The sequence below is a fragment of the Salvelinus namaycush genome, unplaced genomic scaffold (genome assembly GCF_016432855.1).
Source record: "Salvelinus namaycush isolate Seneca unplaced genomic scaffold, SaNama_1.0 Scaffold478, whole genome shotgun sequence".
Taxonomy (NCBI): domain Eukaryota; kingdom Metazoa; phylum Chordata; class Actinopteri; order Salmoniformes; family Salmonidae; genus Salvelinus; species Salvelinus namaycush.
In genome coordinates, this window is record NW_024061173.1 from 97,777 (window position 1) to 111,664 (window position 13,888).

At 46.7% G+C, this 13,888-nt stretch overlaps 1 protein-coding gene across 1 annotated transcript in view; it reads left to right on the plus strand.

The window, feature by feature from the left end:
* The window catches only part of LOC120041567 (thyrotropin-releasing hormone-degrading ectoenzyme-like), a 105,575-nt gene that overhangs the window by 44,835 nt on the left and 46,852 nt on the right, over positions 1-13,888 (plus strand). The window lies entirely within an intron of this gene.

Consider the following 13,888-nt stretch of genomic DNA (forward strand, 5'->3'; position numbering starts at 1 on the left):
CTCAGAGATGTACTGTCTGCTGTAGAGAGGAGAGGAGTCTGGTACTCCCCTCAGAGATTTACTGTCTGCTGTAGAGAGGAGAGGAGCCTGGTACTCCCCTCAGAGATGTACTGTCTGCTGTAGAGAGGAGAGGAGCCTGGTTCTCCCCTCAGAGATTTACTGTCTGCTGTAGAGAGGAGAGGAGCCTGGTACTCCCCTCAGAGATGTACTGTCTGCTATAGAGAGGAGAGGAGTCTGGTACTCCCCTCAGAGATGTACTGTCTGCTGTAGAGAGGAGAGGAGTCTGGTACTCCCCTCAGAGATGTACTGTCTGCCTTAGAGAGGAGAGGAGCCTGGTACTCCCCTCAGAGATGTACTGTCTGCTGTAGAGAGGAGAGGAGTCTGGTACTCCCCTCAGAGATGTACTGTCTGCTGTAGAGAGGAGAGGAGTCTGGTTCTCCCCTCAGAGATGTACTGTCTGCTGTAGAGAGGAGAGGAGTCTGGTACTCCCCTCAGAGATGTACTGTCTGCTGTAGAGAGGAGAGGAGTCTGGTACTCCCCTCAGAGATTTACTGTCTGCTGTAGAGAGGAGAGGAGCCTGGTACTCCCCTCAGAGATGTACTGTCTGCTGTAGAGAGGAGAGGCGCCTGGTACTCCCCTCAGAGATGTACTGTCTGCTGTAGAGAGGAGAGGAGTCTGGTACTCCCCTCAGAGATGTACTGTCTGCTGTAGAGAGGAGAGGAGCCTGGTACTCCCCTCAGAGATGTACTGTCTGCTGTAGAGAGGAGAGGAGCCTGGTACTCCCCTCAGAGATTTACTGTCTGCTGTAGAGAGGAGAGGAGCCTGGTTCTCCCCTCAGAGATGTACTGTCTGCTGTAGAGAGGAGAGGAGCCTGGTACTCCCCTCAGAGATTTACTGTCTGCTGTAGAGAGGAGAGGAGTCTGGTACTCCCCTCAGAGATGTACTGTCTGCTGTAGAGAGGAGAGGAGTCTGGTACTCCCCTCAGAGATGTACTGTCTGCTGTAGAGAGGAGAGGAGCCTGGTTCTCCCCTCAGAGATGTACTGTCTGCTGTAGAGAGGAGAGGAGTCTGGTTCTCCCCTCAGAGATGTACTGTCTGCTGTGGAGAGGAGAGGAGCCTGGTTCTCCCCTCAGAGATTTACTGTCTGCTGTAGAGAGGAGAGGAGTCTGGTACTCCCCTCAGAGATGTACTGTCTGCTGTAGAGAGGAGAGGAGCCTGGTTCTCCCCTCAGAGATGTACTGTCTGCTGTAGAGAGGAGAGGAGTCTGGTTCTCCCCTCAGAGATGTACTGTCTGCTGTGGAGAGGAGAGGAGCCTGGTTCTCCCCTCAGAGATTTACTGTCTGCTGTAGAGAGGAGAGGAGCCTGGTACTCCCCTCAGAGATTTACTGTCTGCTGTAGAGAGGAGAGGAGTCTGGTACTCCCCTCAGAGATGTACTGTCTGCTGTAGAGAGGAGAGGAGCCTGGTTCTCCCCTCAGAGATGTACTGTCTGCTGTAGAGAGGAGAGGAGTCTGGTACCCCCCTCAGAGATGTACTGTCTGCTGTAGAGAGGAGAGGAGGGGAGCCTGGTACTCCCCTCAGAGATTTACTGTCTGCTGTAGAGAGGAGAGGAGCCTGGTACTCCCCTCAGAGATGTACTGTCTGCTGTAGAGAGGAGAGGAGTCTGGTACTCCCCTCAGAGATGTACTGTCTGCTGTAGAGAGGAGAGGATTCTGGTTCTCCCCTCAGAGATGTACTGTCTGCTGTAGAGAGGAGAGGAGCCTGGTACTCCCCTCAGAGATGTACTGTCTGCTGTAGAGAGGAGAGGAGCCTGGTACTCCCCTCAGAGATGTACTGTCTGCTGTAGAGAGGAGAGGAGTCTGGTACTCCCCTCAGAGATGTACTGTCTGCTGTAGAGAGGAGAGGAGTCTGGTACTCCCCTCAGAGATGTATTGTCTGCTGTAGAGAGGAGAGGAGTCTGGTACTCCCCTCAGAGATGTAGTCTGCTGTAGAGAGGAGAGGAGCCTGGTTCTCCCCTCAGAGATGTACTGTCTGCTGTAGAGAGGAGAGGAGTCTGGTACCCCCCTCAGAGATGTACTGTCTGCTGTAGAGAGGAGAGGAGGGGAGCCTGGTACTCCCCTCAGAGATTTACTGTCTGCTGTAGAGAGGAGAGGAGCCTGGTACTCCCCTCAGAGATTTACTGTCTGCTGTAGAGAGGAGAGGAACCTGGTACTCCCCTCAGAGATGTACTGTCTGCTGTAGAGAGGAGAGGAGTCTGGTACTCCCCTCAGAGATGTACTGTCTGCTGTAGAGAGGAGAGGAGTCTGGTACTCCCCTCAGAGATGTACTGTCTGCTGTAGAGAGGAGAGGATTCTGGTTCTCCCCTCAGAGATGTACTGTCTGCTGTAGAGAGGAGAGGAGCCTGGTACTCCCCTCAGAGATGTACTGTCTGCTGTAGAGAGGAGAGGAGCCTGGTACTCCCCTCAGAGATGTACTGTCTGCTGTAGAGAGGAGAGGAGTCTGGTACTCCCCTCAGAGATGTACTGTCTGCTGTAGAGAGGAGAGGAGCCTGGTACTCCCCTCAGAGATGTACTGTCTGCTGTAGAGAGGAGAGGAGTCTGGTACTCCCCTCAGAGATGTATTGTCTGCTGTAGAGAGGAGAGGAGTCTGGTACTCCCCTCAGAGATGTACTGTCTGCTGTAGAGAGGAGAGGAGCCTGGTACTCCCCTCAGAGATGTACTGTCTGCTGTAGAGAGGAGAGGAGAGGAGCCTGGTTTTCCCCTCAGAGATGTACTGTCTGCTGTAGAGAGGAGAGGAGTCTGGTACTCCCCTCAGAGATGTACTGTCTGCTGTAGAGAGGAGAGGAGCCTGGTTCTCCCCTCAGAGATGTACTGTCTGCTGTAGAGAGGAGAGGAGCCTGGTTCTCCCCTCAGAGATGTACTGTCTGCTGTAGAGAGGAGAGGAGAGGAGTCTGGTACTCCCCTCAGAGATGTACTGTCTGCTGTAGAGTGGAGAGGAGCCTGGTTCTCCCCTCAGAGATGTACTGTCTGCTGTAGAGAGGAGAGGAGCCTGGTTCTCCCCTCAGAGATGTACTGTCTGCAGAAGAACCAGAGCGGGAGGCTACATGACAACAAGGTTCTTCAGTTATGTAAATGTCCCATTGTGGCTGTTGAAACTTTCACCACACACAAGGCAGGCAGAATTGGAGCATGACCACATTGTGTGTGTGTGTGTGTTTGGTGTGTGTGTTTGGTCTTGTGTGTGTGTTTGGTGTGTGTGTTTGGTCTTGTGTGTGTGTGTGTGTGCATATTGCAGCCAGCTTTAGATGCAGCCTAAGGAGGTGTTACCACAGCTGAGGCCCAGTGGCGGATTAGACTAAAACCCCGGCGTGTTCACGTGGCAGAAAATAACCGCCTGTTCTGCTCTTTTTAGCCAACCGCTCGACCGGAGCTTAACCATTGGTAGAGAATTAGCTAAGCAACAATCTTTACATAATTAGAGTGTGACGGAGGACACTTCTCAGTGGCCAACTGTAACCTAAAGGGTGTAACGGAGGACACTTCTAATTGGCCTACTGTAACCTAAAGGGTGTGACGGAGGACACTTCTCAGTGGCCAACTGTAACCTAAAGGGTGTAACGGAGGACACTTCTCAGTGGCCTACTGTAACCTAAAGGGTGTGACGGAGGACACTTCTCAGTGGCCTACTGTAACCTAAAGGGTGTAACGGAGGACACTTCTCAGTGGCCTACTGTAACCTAAAGGGTGTGATGGAGGACACTTCTCAGTGGCCAACTGTAACCTAAAGAGTGTGACGGAGGACACTTCTCAGTGGCCAACTGTAACCTAAAGGGTGTGATGGAGGACACTTCTCAGTGGCCTACTGTAACCTAAAGGGTGTGACGGAGGACACTTCTCAGTGGCCTACTGTAACCTAAAGGGTGTGACGGAGGACACTTCTCAGTGGCCAACTGTAACCTAAAGGGTGTAACGGAGGACACTTCTCAGTGGCCTACTGTAACCTAAAGGGTGTGACGGAGGACACTTCTCAGTGGCCTACTGTAACCTAAAGGGTGTGACGGAGGACACTTCTCAGTGGCCTACTGTAACCTAAAGGGTGTAACGGAGGACACTTCTCAGTGGCCTACTGTAACCTAAAGGGTGTGATGGAGGACACTTCTCAGTGGCCAACTGTAACCTAAAGAGTGTGACGGAGGACACTTCTCAGTGGCCTACTGTAACCTAAAGGGTGTGACGGAGGACACTTCTCAGTGGCCTACTGTAACCTAAAGGGTGTAACGGAGGACACTTCTCAGTGGCCTACTGTAACCTAAAGGGTGTGACGGAGGACACTTCTCAATGACTCTACTGTAACCTAAAGGGTGTGACGGAGGACACTTGTCAATGACTCTACTGTAACCTAATGGGTGTGATGGAGGACACTTGTCAATGACTCTACTGTACCCTAAAGGGTGTGACGGAGGACACTTGTCAATGACTCTACTGTAACCTAAAGGGTGTGACGGAGGACACTTCTCAGTGAATCTACTGTTACCTAAAGGGTGTGACGGAGGACACTTGTCAATGACTCTACTGTAACCTAAAGGGTGTGATGGAGGACACTTCTCAGTGTCCTACTGTTACCTAAAGGGTGTGACGGAGGACACGTGTCAATGACTCTACTGTAACCTAAAGGGGGTGACGGAGGACACTTCTCAATGACTCTACTGTAACCTAAAGGGTGTGACGGAGGACACTTGTCAATGACTCTACTGTAACCTAAAGGGTGTGACGGAGGACACTTGTCAATGACTCTACTCTAACCTAAAGGGTGTGACGGAGGACACTTGTCAATGACTCTACTGTAACCTAAAGGGTGTGACGGAGGACACTTGTCAATGACTCTACTGTAACCTAAAGGGTGTGACGGAGGACACTTCTCAGTGGCCTACTGTTACCTAAAGGGTGTGACGGAGGACACTTGTCAATGACTCTACTGTAACCTAAAGGGTGTGACGGAGGACACTTGTCAATGACTCTACTGTAACCTAAAGGGTGTGACGGAGGACACTTGTCAATGACTCTACTGTAACCTAAAGGGTGTGACGGAGGACACTTCTCAGTGGCCTACTGTTACCTAAAGGGTGTGACGGAGGACACTTGTCAATGACTCTACTGTAACCTAAAGGGTGTGACGGAGGACACTTCTCAGTGGCCTACTGTAACCTAAAGGGTGTGACGGAGGACACTTCTCAGTGAATCTACTGTTACCTAAAGGGTGTAACGGAGGACACTTCTCAGTGGCCTACTGTAACCTAAAGGGTGTGACGGAGGACACTTGTCAATGACTCTACTGTAACCTAATGGGTGTGACGGAGGACACTTGTCAATGACTCTACTGTAACCTAATGGGTGTGATGGAGGACACTTGTCAATGACTCTACTGTAACCTAAAGGGTGTGACGGAGGACACTTCTCAGTGGCCTACTGTAACCTAAAGGTTGTGACGGAGGACACTTGTCAATGACTCTACTGTAACCTAAAGGGTGTGACGGAGGACACTTGTCAATGACTCTACTGTAACCTAAAGGGAAATGTAGTTTGACTCCATCTTTCCTCCATGCCAGTTGGTTTCTGCCGTCTTGCCAACTACTTGTCACTGAAGGTCATGCCAATGTTAGGCATCAAAATAGCATAAGGAACAGAAACTGACTGGCCCTCTGGCTACCACCAATCAATGTGAAACATAGTAACAGACTGGCCATCTGGCTACCACCATCAATGTGAACCATAGTAACAGACTGGCCATCTGGCTACCACCAATCAATGTGAACCATAGTAACAGACTGGCCCTCTGGCTACCACCAATCAATGTGAAACATAGTAACAGACTGGCCATCTGGCTACCACCAATCAATGTGAAACATAGTAACAGACTGGCCATCTGGCTACCACCAATCAATGTGAAACATAGTAACAGACTGGCCATCTGGCTCCCACCAATCAATGTGAACCATAGTAACAGACTGGCCGTCTGGCTACCACCAATCAATGTGAAACATAGTAACAGACTGGCCGTCTGGCTACCACCAATCAATGTGAACCATAGTAACAGACTGGCCATCTGGCTACCACCAATCAATGTGAACCATAGTAACAGACTGACCATCTGGCTACCACCAATCAATGTGAACCATATAAACAGACTGGCCATCTGGCTACCACCAATCAATGTGAAACATAGTAACAGACTGGCCATCTGGCTACCACCAATCAATGTGAACCATATAAACAGACTGGCCATCTGGCTACCACCAATCAATGTGAACCATATAAACAGACTGGCCATCTGGCTACCACCAATCAATGTGAACCATAGTAACAGACTGGCCCTCTGGCTACCACCATCAATCTACCAGATGGTCCAGCACCATCTTAAGAAAAAAGCTTATTTTAGGAAAAGGCTTAAAATACAGGACCTAATCTTCGTATGTCACATGATTGTGCAAAACACAAGACTGTAGACCTGTATAACATCATCCTCTGGGTGGTTCAGTCTGTACTGTAGACCTGTATAACATCATCCTCTGGGTGGTTCAGTCTGTACTGTAGACCTGTATAACATCATCCTCTGGGTGGTTCAGTCTGTACTGTAGACCTGTATAACATCATCCTCTGGGTGGTTCAGTCTGTACTGTAGACCTGTATAACATCATCCTCTGGGTGGTTCAGTCTGTACTGTAGACCTGTTTAACATCATCCTCTGGGTGGTTCAGTCTGTACTGTAGACCTGTATAACATCATCCTCTGGGTGGTTCAGTCTGTACTGTAGACCTGTATAACATCATCCTCTGGGTGGTTCAGTCTGTACTGTAGACCTGTATAACATCATCCTCTGGGTGGTTCAGTCTGTACTGTAGACCTGTATAACATCATCCTCTGGGTGGTTCAGTCTGACCTCTGGGTTATTCAGTCTGTACTGTAGACCTGTTTAACATCACCCTCTGGGTGGTTCAGTCTGTACTGTAGACCTGTATAACATCATCCTCTGGGTGGTTCAGTCTGTACTGTAGACCTGTATAACATCATCCTCTGGATGGTTCAGTCTGTACTGTAGACCTGTATAACATCATCCTCTGGGTGGTTCAGTCTGACCTCTGGGTGGTTCAGCCTGTACTGTAGACCTGTATAACATCATCCTCTGGGTTGTTCAGTCTGTACTGTAGACCTGTATAACATCATCCTCTGGGTGGTTCAGTCTGACCTCTGGGTGGTTCAGTCTGACCTCTGGGTTATTCAGTCTGACCTCTGGGTGGTTCAGTCTGACCTCTGGGTTATTCAGTCTGTACTGTAGACCTGTTTAACATCATCCTCTGGGTTGTTCAGTCTGACCTCTGGGTGGTTCAGTCTGACCTCTGGGTGGTTCAGTCTGACCTCTGGGTGGTTCAGTCTGACCTCTGGGTTATTCCGTCTGTACTGTAGACCTGTTTAACATCATCCTCTGGGTTGTTCAGTCTGACCTCTGGGTGGTTCAGTCTGACCTCTGGGTGGTTCAGTCTGACCTCTGGGTGGTTCAGTCTGACCTCTGGGTGGTTCAGTCTGACCTCTGGGTTATTCAGTCTGTACTGTAGACCTGTATAACATCATCCTCTGGGTTGTTCAGTCTGTACTGTAGACCTGTATAACATCATCCTCTGGGTGGTTCAGTCTGACCTCTGGTGACTGTGTTTAACCGACGGAGGAGTCACTACTGTACTGTATACAGTCCCTTCGGAAAGTATTCAGACCCCTTGACTTATTCCACGTTTTGTTATGTTACAGCCTTATTCTAAAATGTTTTCAATTGTTTTTCCCCCCCTCGTCAATCTACACACAATACCCCATAATGACAAATCAAAAACAGGTTTTTAGACATTTTTGTTAATTTAATAACAATAAAGAACTGAAATATCACATTTATAAAAAATATTTAGACTCTTTACTTTGTTGAAGCACCTTTGGCAGCGATTACAGCCTTGTGTCTTCTTGGGTATGACTCTACAAGCTTGGCACACCTGTATTTGGGGAGTTTCTCCCATTCTTCTCTGCAGATCCTCTCAAGCTCTGTCATGTTGCATGGGGAGCGTCGCTGAACAGCTATTTTCAGGTTTCTCTAGAGATGTTTGAGTCCGGGCTCTGGCTGGTCCTCTCAAGGACAATCAGAAACTTGTCCCGAAACCCCTCCTGCATTGTCTTGGCTGTGTGCTTAGGGTCGTTGACCTGTTGGAAGGTGAACCTTCGCCCCAGTCTGAGGTCCTGAGTGCTCTAGAGCAGGTTTTCATCAAGGATCTCTCTGTTCTTTGCTCCATTCATCTTTCCCTCGATCCTGACTAGCCTCCCAGTCCCTGCCTGCTGAAAAACATCCCCACAGCATGATGCCGCCACCACCATGCTTCACCGTAGGGATGGTGCCAGGTTTCTTCCAGACGTGATGCTTTGCAATCTTGGTTTCATCAGACCAGAGAATCTTGTTTCTCATGGTCTGAGAGTCTTTAGGTGCCTTTTGGAAAACTCACAGCAGGCTGTCATGTGCCTTTTACTGAGGAGTGGTTTCAATCTGGCCACTCTGCCACAAAGGCCTAATTGGTGGAGTGCTGCAGAGATGGTTGTCCTTCTGGAAGGTTCTCCCATCTCCACAGAGGAACTCTAGAGCTCTGTCAGAGTGACCATCTGGTTCTTGGTCACCTGTCTAACCAAGGCCCTTCTCCCCCGATTGCTCAGTTTGGCCGGGCGGCCATTTAAGAACGATGGAGTACACTGTGTACTTGGGGACCTTCAATGCTGCAGAAATGTTTTGGTACCCTTCCCCAGATCTGTGCATCTACACAATCCTGTCTCGGAGCTCTATGGACAATTCCTTCAAGCTCATGGCTTGGTTTTTGCTCTGATATGCACTGTCAACTGTGGGACCTTATATAGACAGGTGTGTGCCTTTTTAAATCATGCCCAATCAATTGAATTTACCAGAGGTGGACTCCAAGTTGTAGAAACATCTCAAGGATGATCAATGGAAACAGTATGCATCTGAGCTCAATTTCGAGTCTCATAGAAAACGATCTGAATACTTATGTAAATAAGTTTTTTTTTTTTTTTTTTTTTTTTTTATACATTTGCTAAAATTTGTAAAACTCTGTTTTCGTTTAGTCATTATTTGGTATTGTGTGAAAATTGATGAGTTTTTTTGTATTTTTTCAATCCATTTTAGAATAAGGCTTTAACGTGACAAAATGTGGGAAAAGTCAAGGGTTCTGAATACTTTCCAAGTGCACTGTATTTGCGTCCCAAATGGGACACTATTCCCTTTGTAGTGCACTACTTTTAACCAGAGCTCTCATTGGGAATTGGGTGCCATTTGGGATGCAGACGAGGTCTCCCTCCCTCCCAATACGGTCAGCAGCTCAGGCCCTCAGGTACTCATTATCTCACACACACGCTACACACACAACACACCCACCCACCCACACACACACACACACACACACACACACACACACACACACACACACACACACACACACACACACACACACACACACACCTCAGAAGTAGGGCTGTCTATTGACCTTAACACAGAGTCTGTGTCTGTAGAGGGTGAGGACGACCCATCACATAACCTCTCTCCACCCTGCCAACCAGTACATCACTTCCCTGAGAGTTACATCACTTCCCTGAGAGTAGATTGAACTGCTACCCCCACCACTTTACCTGCTACAATATACTGTAGGAAACTAGGAAATAACAGAGAAAGGATAGACAGACATGGACAAAATAAGCAAGTCAGTCCTCACGCAAAATGTTCTTCCTTTACAAAGATTTCAAGTCATTTTAACACTGCTGCCCCTCTTCGTCCAGCTGGGTTAAAAGGAATGGAATCTTAGAACATGGATCATTATCTCCATAGAATAAAATGGATCATTATCTCCATAGACTAACATGGATCATTATCTCCATAGAATAACATGGATCATTATCTCCATAGACTAACATGGATCATTATCTCCATAGAATAACATGGATCATTATCTCCATAGAATAACATGGATCATTATCTCCATAGAATAACACAGATCGTTATCTCCATAGAATAACACGGATCGTTATCTCCATAGAATAACATGGATCGTTAGCTCCATAGAATAACATAGATCGGTATCTCCATAGAATAAATTGGATCATTATCTCCATAGAATACCTTGGATCATTATCTCCATAGAATACCATGGATCATTATCTCCATAGAATAACATGGATCGTTAGCTCCATAGAATAACATAGATCGGTATCTCCATAGAATAAATTGGGTCATTATCTCCATAGAATACCTTGGATCATTATCTCCATAGAATACCATGGATCATTATCTCCATAGAATAACTTGGATCATTATCTCCATAGAATAACTTGGATCATTATCTCCATATCCATATAATGTTCTATAGGATCCATCATCCACTAGCGTGATGATGATGATGATGATGAGCTGTCGCGCTTTAACACATTTTCATGTCATTTTGCTTGCGTCCCAAATGGCTCCCTTTTCCCTACATAGTGCATTACCTTTTACCAGAACCCTATGGACCCTGGCCAAAAATAGTGCACTATGTAAGGAAAAGGGTTCCATTTGGGCCCATGTTATAATCACTCAGCCCTGTGGGTGGTGTGATGGTTACTACTGTACTCTATAATACATGCTGTAATCACTCAGCCCTGTGGGTGGTGTGATGGTTACTACTGTACTCTATAATACATGTTATAATCACTCAGCCCTGTGGGTGGTGTGATGGTTATAATCACTCAGCCCTGTGGGTGGTGTGATGGTTACTACTGTACTCTATAATACATGTTGTAATCACTCAGCCCTGTGGGTGGTGTGATGGTTACTACTGTACTCTATAATACATGTTATAATCACTCAGCCCTGTGATGGTGTGATGGTTATAATCACTCAGCCATGTGGGTGGTGTGATGGCTACTATTGTACTCTATAATACATGTTGTAATCACTCAGCCCTGTGGGTGGTGTGATGGTTACTACTGTACTCTATAATACATGTTATAATCACTCAGCCCTGTGGGTGGTGTGATGGTTACTACTGTACTCTATAATACATGTTATAATCACTCAGCCATGTGGGTGGTGTGATGGTTACTACTGTACTCTATAATACATGTTATTATCACTCAGCCCTGTGGGTGGTGTGATGGTTATAATCACTCAGCCCTGTTGGTGGTGTGATGGTTACTACTGTACTCTATAATACATGTTATTATCACTCAGCCCTGTGGGTGGTGTGATGGTTATAATCACTCAGCCCTGTGGGTGGTGTGATGGTTCCTACTGTACTCTATAATACATGTTATAATCACTCAGCCCTGTGGGTGGTGTGATGGTTACTACTGTACTCTATAATACATGTTATAATCACTCAGCCCTGTGGGTGGTGTGATGGTTATAATCACTCAGCCCTGTGGGTGGTGTGATGGTTACTACTGTACTCTATACTACATGTTATAATCACTCAGCCCTGTGGATGGTGTGATGGTTACTACTGTACTCTATAATACATGTTATTATCACTCAGCCCTGTGGGTGGTGTGATGGTTACTACTGTACTCTATAATACATGTTATTATCACTCAGCCCTGTGGGTCGTGTGATGGTTACTACTGTACTCTATAATATATGTTATAATCACTCAGCCCTGTGGGTGGTGTGATGGTTATAATCACTCAGCCCTGTGGGTGGTGTGATTGTTACTACTGCACTCTATAATACATGTTATAATCACTCAGCCCTGTGGGTGGTGTGATGGTTATAATCACTCAGCCATGTGGGTGGTGTGATGGTTATAATCACTCAGCCCTGTGGGTGGTGTGATGGTTACTACTGTACTATATAATACATGTTATAATCACTCAGCCCTGTGGGTGGTGTGATGGTTACTACTGTACTATATAATACATGTTATAATCACTCAGCCCTGTGGGTGGTGTGATGGTTATAATCACTCAGCCCTGTGGGTGATGTGATGGTTATAATCACTCAGCCCTGTGGGTGGTGTGATGGTTACTACTGTACTCTATAATACATGTTATAATCACTCAGCCATGTGGGTGGTGTGATGGTTACTACTGTACTCTATAATACATATTATAATCACTCAGCCATGTGGGTGGTGTGATGGTTACTACTGTACTCTATAATATATGTTATAATCACTCAGCCATGTGGGTGGTGTGATGGTTACTACTGTACTCTATAATACATGTTATTATCACTCAGCCATGTGGGTGGTGTGATGGTTACTACTGTACTCTATAATACATGTTATAATCACTCAGCCATGTGGGTGGTGTGATGGTTACTACTGTACTCTATAATACATGTTATAATCACTCAGCCATGTGGGTGGTGTGATGGTTACTACTGTACTCTATAATACATGTTCCTGTTTACTGCAGTGACAGGAACTGATGGATCGTCCTCTTGTTTACCACACTAGAGAAACATTACTCAGTGTGTGTTCATCACAGTCAGGCTGTTTTCCCCTCTAGCATTGTGACTCTCTGTCTCACTATAGTGTAGACTGGTAAGACCATCCATTCAGTGTGTGTGTATGCGGTGTGTGTGTGTGTGTGTGGTGGTGGTGGGTTGGTGTATGTGTGTATGTGTGTGTTTCCATGCGTGTGCTCGTGTGGATGGATGTCCACATCGACGGCACCATGCATCGGCCCGTTCCTCGCCGGCGACGCTGAGAGTAGCGATCACTCTTACCACAGGAAATACATGTCAAACAAAGTGACAGCTCGCTATTCTCTACCCTCCCTCGCTCTCGCTGTCGACATACACATTAAGGAACAACATATAGTTCTATGGTTCTATGTTGATGTTAATGTTAACATCATCATCATAGAACTACTTAGAGCCTCCCATGACATCATCATAATAGAACTACTTAGAGCCTCCATGACATCATCATCATAGAACTACTTAGAGCCTCCCATGACATCATCATCATAGAACTACTTAGAGCCTCCATGACATCAACATTGAACTACTTAGAGCCTCCATGACATCATTATCATAGAACTACTTAGAGCCTCCATGACATCATCATCATAGAACTACTTAGAGCCTCCATGACATCAACATTGAACTACTTAGAGCCTCCATGACATCATTATCATAGAACTACTTAGAGCCTCCATGACATCAACATTGAACTACTTAGAGCCTCCATGACATTATCATTGAACTACTTAGAGCCTCCATGACATTATCATTGAACTACTTAGAGCCTCCATGACATTATCATTGAACTACTTAGAGCCTCCATGACATTATCATTGAACTACTTAGAGCCTCCATGACATTATCATTGAACTACTTAGAGCCTCCATGACATCAACATTGAACTACTTAGAGCCTCCATGACATCATCATAGAACTACTTAGAGCCTCCATGGGGATTGGAACCGGCGACGTTTCGGTTCCTGTCTCAAACTGCCACCCACATGACCATGGCTCCTACAGGCCTATTGAAGAGTCTAGATGAACTTGTTACCTGAAAGACTTGTTCAAAACACTTACAGTACACACACACAAACACATTCACGCACGCACACACACACACTCACGCTAGGACTCACTCACTCACAAACACACACACACACACAAACACACACAAACACACGCACACACACAGACACTAATGCCGTAGCATTCAATTGCCGCGGGCTCCAGAGACAAGCACAGCAGCTTCAAATCAGCTGAGTGGCAGCAGACATTTAACAGAGTATTCCCTGTGAGGCTGCATGAGGACTAACAAACTAATGAAACAATGTGGACCAAAGGGAATGTGTGGGTGTGTGTG